This window comes from Triticum dicoccoides, chromosome 3B, assembly GCF_002162155.2.
Source record: "Triticum dicoccoides isolate Atlit2015 ecotype Zavitan chromosome 3B, WEW_v2.0, whole genome shotgun sequence".
NCBI classification, from domain to species: Eukaryota; Viridiplantae; Streptophyta; class Magnoliopsida; order Poales; family Poaceae; genus Triticum; species Triticum dicoccoides.
Genome location: NC_041385.1, coordinates 572,021,181 through 572,030,299, shown reverse-complemented (window position 1 = coordinate 572,030,299; position 9,119 = coordinate 572,021,181). Strand labels below are relative to the sequence as shown.

Below are 9,119 nucleotides of genomic sequence, written 5' to 3'. Positions count from 1 at the left end.
TTGTGGATGAAGGCCGATCGAAGTTACATTTGATGAAAAGGAAGTATGCGATTGATCCAGGACCAGAGCACTACGCATGTTTTATTGACATGTTAGGCCGGGCAGGACTGATTGATGAGGCATGGGATCTGTACTGTTGTTTACGTTCGAACATAAGTAAGCTCCATGGTGCTATCTGTGTGTCTATGCTGAGTGCATGTATTGCTAACATGGATGTGGCTAGAGGAAACATGGTAGCTGAGCATATTCTGGAGGTTGATCCACATAATCCTCGAAATCTTGTGTTAATATCAAATTTTCACGCTGCTGCTGGACAATGGTCTATATCTGATGAGTCAAGGAAGGTCATAATGGACAAGGGTCTCAATAAAGAAGCAGCTAGTAGTCATGTCTCCATTGGCTAAAACTAATTTGCACAAATATGGAGGTACAGTTCATCGACTTACCTGCATACACTATAAGAGTGTAATCAACAGCTGCTTTTTATTTTAAAACAAACCAAACAAATCAATGTTGCCAATGCGTTCGTGGTGGGGGCTCTTTTTGATTTAAAATCTATTATTGCTCGAACTCACCCTGAACCATTCAGTTTATCTCTTGGTTCTTAAGTGCTTAACTGGATCCTACGACAGTTGCGATTATTTGATACGTGTACAAGGACTAAATGTGAACCAGCATAGTGAGGTGATCATCATCTGGAATTGTCAAAAATTGTTTCATCAAAACTCTTATCCTGCACAAATTAGTTTAGGTTTTAAGCATGCGTAACTTGCATACTAAAACAGAGGTGGAATAACCAATTTCAACATCAGCTTAGCTTGATGGTTCCTGGAGATCAAGTTCTGCTGGTACATGAATATAGGCTACGACAGTATTCTGAAATTAATCGTCAAGTTTAATCTAATTGGTGGTACTGAAGTACATGTCCTTTTCTGGATATAACGGTGAAGTGTAATCAAAATTTGGATCCTAAAGTGCAGTAATTTATCTGACTGAAGCCTCATGTACAAGTCTCCCTGGTACTCTTAGTAATATAATTACTCCATTTATCTCTTTGTTCATGAGAAGCATGTAACAATAGACAGAACAGAGCAACACCACACAGGCTTTAAGTTTCAGGACATGTTAATATTTTCAGAGATAGGGTGCACGTGAACCTGTTAAATCAGCACAAAGGTACATGTGCTAGCACGTAGTGATCTTGGTTGAAATAATTCCCTCTAGATGCTTCTGTAGTCTACAAATCAATATCATGACGAGTACACCTTGTATTTAACCATGTTGTGACTCCCTAAATTGCATTACAAGATTAACTAATTGTCTAATTTTATCCTCATGCATGTTGACAAGAACAAGATACTACATGATCGTGGCTTACATGAGATGCAACTTGACTATTCTTGACTTTAGCCTACTGCTGTGATAGTTTAGAAATTACATTGTTATGTATTTCTTTGATCAGTCAATTGAACTGAAAGAAAAAAGACATGATAATATGATATTGTCCTTGGCCTGTAGTTTACTTCTATGTGATGCCTTGAGAAGAGAAGGTGAAAAATCTGAGAACAGATGCAGTGCAATCTGCTCCTTAAAGGTCATATGATGAATATGAAATTGGAGATTTCAGTATCCACAACCACAATCATCAATGAATGATGCAATCAACCATTTGTAGTTGCAGGCAGGTCAATGTAATTTTTAACTATAGCATTGCTGATTTACATATTTAAGTGAGCTCAGGTTAATCTTCTTCATGCTATTTCTCACCATGCCCTCACTAAACCTATCTCTGAAGTAACATTTATGCAATGGATCATGATAGTTTATGATGAATCACTGTACTCTTGCTGCTGGTGCGTCCTTATCATGCAGCAGAACAATACACAAGCAAACACAAGAACCTACTCGTGCTGCCCTCAAATACAAGGTTCTACCTTGTTGGTTGGGGATCAATTTTGGTTGCCTAGCTCCGTGTAATTTATCCTCGCCGGCACCGACATGGACAGCGGGTGGTGACGGTCTCAGTCTTGGTGTGCTCCTACGACGATATGGCGTTACAACACCCCTTTTGTGTGCCTCTTGCTGCTCACAGTCCTTCACCTCGACCACTCACTGCCTGCCGCTGCCTCCACCAATGAATTGCCGTGGAGTTGGCCGTCCCGGAACTTGAGCGTCCTCGCTAATCTCTTTTCTTTCCGTTGTGATCTTGTGGTCTCTCCTTCCTACTCCTTAGTACCTGGCCTTCAAGTTACAGACTCACAGCCATGGCACCACGCCACCACCAAAGCTTGAGTTCCTCTGAGCATTGGTACTGTGGTGAGAAGGAGAGGCTCATCGTCTCCTGTCCTTTCTGTTTTCCCCCTTTCTACTGAAAAGGTCCAGGAAAAATCGAGATTTTTATCTGTACTGTTTTTACACAAATTAAACCATTGACCTCGATATTGTCAGTCTATGGAGGGAGTCATGGAGAATACAAGTTTTAACTGTGATTTCAACATTTTGTGGCCTTAGTTAAAATAAAAAAAACTGATGCTTCTTCTTCTACACATGTTGTGTGATGATTCATGATATCTTGAAAAGCATCCAATGATGTTGATTGCAAGAGGAACATGTTTCACTCTTTCAGATTTTAGATTTCGCACAGAGGGAATTTGGATTTTGTTTCTATCACCCATACAGAGAAGAAATAAATGTCAGTGTTGATGAAAAGGTGTAGGGAGAATTAAGATTTTCTTATCTGTACTACCTTTTCACAAATTAAACTATTAACCGCGACATTGTCAGTCTATGGAGGGAGTCATGGAGAAGACAAGTTTAACTGAGATTTCAAAATTCTGTAGCCTTTGTTAAAATATTAAAAGTGATGCTTCTATCAAACTCCCAGGTGCTCGTGTACTGTTTCACAATGTGATCTTCCTTCTCATGCCTACTTAACAGAGACCCAACAAGGAGCCGCGGCATTGAAGACAAAGTAGTCGACGGCATCTAATCCATATGGAACACACAACATGGACAACCTGCTGAAATGAAAATACAGGTGAATCAAAGAATTGAAACACACAACGTGGACAGCCTGCTGCATCTAGGAAATGAAGAAACTCAATATAAGTAAAACTGCATACTGTGAACTACCTGATTGTTCAAAAGTAGCTAGTCCTGTTAAAGTAACTAGATAATTGCTGTTGCAGGGCACATACTCATACACTGAGCTGCTGCTGTCACATGTCTGGTACAATGTTATCCCCAGCGATTCTAATCTGGCTCATTTCTGTAGTAATGCTGATTCAGCTTGTTTATCTTTTTTTTTGTGTGTTTGTTTATTTATGTACATATATTGATGGACAGTTATGCTATGGTTGTGTTCGCATAACTGTTATGTGAATTGTGCAACCCTCGAGCATGGTTGTCAATATTACTCCGTGTCCTGCTGTACTGATATTTGCTTATGTACTACGACTGTAATGGAGGTCTCTTCATGATGTACTAGGACATACTGTTGTTGTAGTCGAAGAGCTGCTATACTCGTTCTCTAGCATGTCCTTGTGATATGCTCCTATAGCACGATAGATCCCCTGTACTATGGATAGTTCAAATTGCATATCGTGATTGCGAGTAATCCTTGTATATTTTCCCATCCTGCACATCTCAGTAGCTCGTAGTTTCCCAGTTTTCTGAACGTAAATTAACCGTTATTTTGATTGTTGTGATGTTATTTGAAGATCTTAGTTTCAATTTAAACACGCTAGTGTTGCTATTTAATTGCATATTTTGGTTATACTGGATTAGATTTTATTTCGCACTTAAAAAGCTAGATGTTTTTTTTCTTGTAATGCTTTGACATATTGTTTTCTGTTCTTATTCTTGAGTGCAGAATATGCAGATGAAGAGGCAATGATACCACAGAATGTAACCGTGCTGGTCCGCCGAACTGCTGGGCAAGAGTCAGAGAGTATCGTCGTGATGTCCTCATAAGTCACTGTATCCCTGTCTGTACAGAGAGGTCGGGAAGGGGGAGGTGGTGGTGATTCATTGCAGGAAATTTAACGGACGGAACTGAGATTACATGTGAAATTTGCCGCCTTTAACTTTGTTGATTGATTATCCTCTATGCGTAGACGTATCCTACGTTCTTAACAAGTGTTTGTAATAAAAATAGAGACTGATGAAGGCACTACCTCTTTCCATTCTGCCCGTTTCCTTCAAAGAATGAACCAAAATGACATGCATATTGTTTTACATTAGTTGTTCTATATGACTCTCGTTCTCTAAACAGATTTTGATTTTGGTCTAACTTTGGGAGGTCTTTAACTGATGGCTAAGGAGATGCTCTTTTTCGTATACTAATATTGTACCACTAATTGCAGGCGGAAAGTGATAGAAGATGGTTCATTAGCTTCAAACAGATCAGTGGTTACTGAATCAGTCTCAAAATCTTGTTCCTCCGCAGAAGTGAAAGATGAAGATGCTGCAATCACAGCTGTGATTGATGCAGCTGAACTTAAATGGTTAGAATACAACCTTCTCGCATAAGTCAGCAGCTAGATTTTTTGGTACTTTTTCTAATGATCATATTTAATGGTGCATGCAGGGAAGAGCAGTCATTTAGGAGAGGACAAGCTCCTGGAAGGTTTACATCAGGACGCCATAATTGTAATGCAAAAATTCCCTGTCTTCAGTTTCATGTTCTTTTGAGTTATGATTATGCTAGCAGATAATCTGAAAAGATTCTCTTAAAGATCAAAGCCATTGTTATGATGAAAAAGAGTGTGTAGGTGTTCAAGCTTTGCGGAGACCAGATTTATTTTCTCTTTGGTACGGTAGACCATGTTTCACTTGGATCTTTTTTGACAGTAACTAGACAATTTGTTTCCAGCCCATTAGACAGCCTTTGAACTCTAGCAGATTTTCATACAAATTTGAACAGATTCATGTTGTTTTGTGAATATGTGAACTATACTGCTGCAAAATATGCTTGCGTTTTGTGAATGTGTTCAGAATACTATTTAACATGTGCACTGTTTGTCAAATCTTTCAAATTGAAGGCCATGGATCATCAGAAAGGGAGGCACCTCCACCAGGCTATGTGTGCCGCAGCTGCAGAGTTGCAGGCCATTTCATTCAACATTGCCCACAGGAAAACCAGACGCCTCCACCTGGCTATACCTGCTACAGATACCGGGTTCCAGGGCATTTTATTCAGCATTGCCCAACCATTGGCGATTCCAAATTTGACAACTACAAAATGTCTCGTCCAGTTGCCCCGGTCGTATCTCCAAATCCTGTTGATGACATTCTATCTGTACTTGCCCCAGCTGCATCTGAGAGTGTAGTTGCCAGCAGAACTCCACTGCCAACTACTTCCTCTGTCCCATAATATAAGAGCGTTTTTAACACTACACTAATGTCAAAAACGCTCTTATATTGTGAGACGGAGGAAGTATGTAATAAGGTGATGGCAGATGCGGTGTTAACAAGCAAGTGCTGCTTCGTCAGTTTCTGTGATAAATGTAAGCGGTTCTCTTATATCAAGTCTGTATCTTTAGATGTCTTGCTCTGTGGTGAGCCAATGTTCAGATATTCGGAGTGTGCTTATGCTCCAGCTTTGTTTTAGTTCTTCGCAATAGTTTGTACTATCGTTTTCGTGAGTTTATGCTGCTTGAAATTGAATGAGGAATAACCGTCTGTCTCCCCCCTCAGGTATTCGAGATTACATTATTACACAATCGAAGTGCATTTGTGGAGTCAAGGTCCTTGCAGACTCCCTCATCCCCAATCCCACAGTTAGGAGCACAATCAGCAATTTGTTAGGAACAAGGACTTGCAGCACTGCCAGCGGTACAGGGAAGCACAGAAGTTCTTCAGGAAGCAACGCTGATCCCAAATCACAGAGCCACACCACCTCGGCTGCTTTGGAAAGGGACACGAAGCAATGTATGGACAACCAGCTACCGGCAGCTTCTCCCGACGCCCGCCTCCAGGTCGCCACAGAAGGTGATCAAGTCGACCGCCCTCAGAAGAATAATGATCTGAAGAGCAACACTGAAGGCTCTGCAGGGCGTTCAGCAGAGAAAGCCGTACCTAGTGCTGACCTCCCCAAACTGAAGGATGTGAGCGGATCAACTTTGAAGAACGGTACTATTTCAGGGAGCCTAGAACCAAAAGTTGCCAGGACTGATCAGTTGAAGAAGAAGCGGAAGAAGGCAGACTCATCCAAGGCTGTTCATCCAAACAATGCTGACTATGGTTACAACGTTCCATTTGACCCTGCATATTGTAACCCTTTCAACGGTTGATATCCCATGGGTCCATTTGGTGTACCTGATCCATACATGTACGGCTCTTTTCTTCATTTCTACCTGTAGTAATGAGCATAGACATAGACATAACTCTTGTCAGTGGAACAATTTAGTTAAGATCAGTTGTAGTCATTGTATATTTTTCTGTCCATTTGAGTTTGAATGCTAAACGTATTTCATTTGTTTCTTCTTAGCTGGGAAAACCAGGCCGCGTTACACCGTGATGCCGAAGCTGCTGCACGCTCAAGGCAGGTCTCCCAGGGGAACGCTGGAGCTTCTGCACGTTCAAGGCAGACCGAGAGGCCAAATGACTCCGGTGCTTGGCCCAGGCCATCAGATCGCAACCAGCGCATGGGCTCTCCTCAAGGCAGAGAGTTGAGAGACAGGCCCCAGTCAAGACCTGAACCATCAGAGCGCAACCAGCGCTTGGGTTCTCCTCGCGGCAGAGAGTCCCGGAACAGGTCCCGGTCTAGATCTAAACCATCAGAGCGCAGCCAGCGCTCGGTTTCTCCTCGTCGCAGAGAGTCGAGGGACAGGTCCCGGTCAAGACCGGCGAGGAATAGTAGGGACCATGGGCGTTCCGACAGAGGTTCCAGTGACTACCACGAGGATCACCATGACAGGAAGAGAATGCGCGTCTCTTCTACCGTTGATGGTGATACAGAGAGCAGCCAGAGGTCCAGACACAGTTCTAGGAGCAGCCCCAGACGTGATGACGCGAGCGACGATGAGCAGAATTTCAAGAGGAAGTGGGGACGACGATCACCGGCCGCCATGGATGCATGCAAGGTTCTGAATAAAGATGGAGGACTTGTTGCAGCATTGCTGATGTCCAATGCTTTGCTGATGAGATTTGTTTTACTAGTGATTGTATATGTCTCGGAAAGCGGAGGATAATTCCTCCTGCAGAATGTTAAACCGTTATTATACCAGAGATTATATACCAGAGAGTTCCCAGATCTCTTCCTCTGTAATGCAGTGTTACTATTATCAAGATAAATGAAATTATCAGCAGCTACCTATCGAGTTGTTATATGCATTTCGGAAATGTGCGTCTTCCTATTTTATTTTTTGTATTTGAACGTTTCTCATACCCAAATGATAAGTGGTGTTCTAGTACTAAATAGAACACTGGCTTCAGTGATGTTCTAGTACTAAATGACACTGAAACACTGACTTCAGTGATGTTCTATTACAAAATAATACTGGGGTACAGAGAACTTCCGCAGGAGTTCCAACACACAAAAATCACCATTGGAACGAATAAAATGTATGAAAACTGTTTCACACAAAGGCATTTATCTCTGAACTATATACGCTAACCATATCTTACAATAGATAATCAATTCAGAAACACAAGAAATGCAAGTTAACATCCAGGAGAAAAACGGGCGGCATCTTTAAAAAGGTGCACAACAAAACCATTTATCGTGTACAGAAACTAAACACTACATCAGCTAGATTTCAAGTTGTGCATGCACAAAACTAATTAACAAGCTAACCATCCAAGTAAACTAGAATGCCATGAGCTACAAAATTTAGAAGGTGAATATATATAAAATAAAAAGGAGGTAAATGCAGCTCCCTCCACATTTTCACATCCGGGCTTGGGACCGGCAAAGGCAGTGTTAAACCACACCAACACCAATCATTCAGCAAAGTATACAGGCCACACCATCAAGCAAATGCAACATTCACACAAACACACACACACACACAGTCACATACACACAAGCAAATGCAACATTCACACACACACAGTCACACACAGTCAGACATACACAGAGTCACACACAGTCAGACACACAGTGGAGCACTTGCACGCAAGAAAGAGAGATAAATAGGGGCACATCACATGCACAGAGTCACACGCACACAATGGAGCGCTTGCTCACAAGAAACAGAAAGAAATAGACATAGATTGGGGCACAAACAAAAAGCTAATACATGAAAGAACAAACTAAATGCAGAAAGCTATAAAAATAATTCTAGAATCTGAATGAGTAAACTTATTTCTCTAGAGGGGTGAGGGTGATTCAGATCTTCATTCCTGAAAAATAGGAAGCTAGTTAGAGGCTGATTAAGTGATGATCATAACAGCATAAGTAATTATTCATGTGTGTATATCAAAGTTATCAAGGAATCATGGATTCAGTATAAAACAAGCAAACAAACTGATCAAAATTCATACTCCTAACCATTTGAAAGGATAGAAACTTACCGATGATTTTGTGTATCTTGCAACTCCAAAATTCACCTAGTTTGTCGTCTTTGACTTTAGCTATAGGTGAGAGGAACTGAGAACAAATAGAAGTTACACAAATGGAAGTAACCAGTGTGTTTCAAATTAGCAAACATCCCACGTTTGTCTTGCACGGAGGGGGGAAATGCATTCAGAAAACCATAAAAATGGAACAATCAGAAGACCTCTCTCAACATTGCTTGCCTATACATCGAGGACCTTGCAATGAGGCCATTTTGTTGGTTCATACTTGCTTACAAGATCAATAATTTTGTCGTCTTCCTGTAGAAAAAATATCATAAATATAACTATAAAATGTGCAAAAGCTTTTTTTTTTCTCGAGCAAAGTCAGGAGTGCAATGACAAACCTCTTGAGTCCAACGACCTTTGAACAATCAGAAGAACCTTCTGCCATGGATGCAAACATTGTACCTCTGTCCTATTCGGAAAGAGCTCAGCTGCGCAGGTAGATACCGACACAATATGTGAGCTCACTACACTTGCATATACAGAACAACGTCCAAAGAAGTATGGTGTTACTATATAACTAGCTAAAATGTGGGATATGCATTTATAAGGTT

At 41.2% G+C, this 9,119-nt stretch overlaps 1 pseudogene; it reads left to right on the top strand.

Annotated features, from left to right (window-relative positions):
- Window positions 1-1,518: 1,518 nt before the first annotated feature.
- Window positions 1,519-7,286, top strand: LOC119277156 (annotated as a pseudogene).
- The last annotated feature ends 1,833 nt before the right edge of the window (window positions 7,287-9,119 follow it).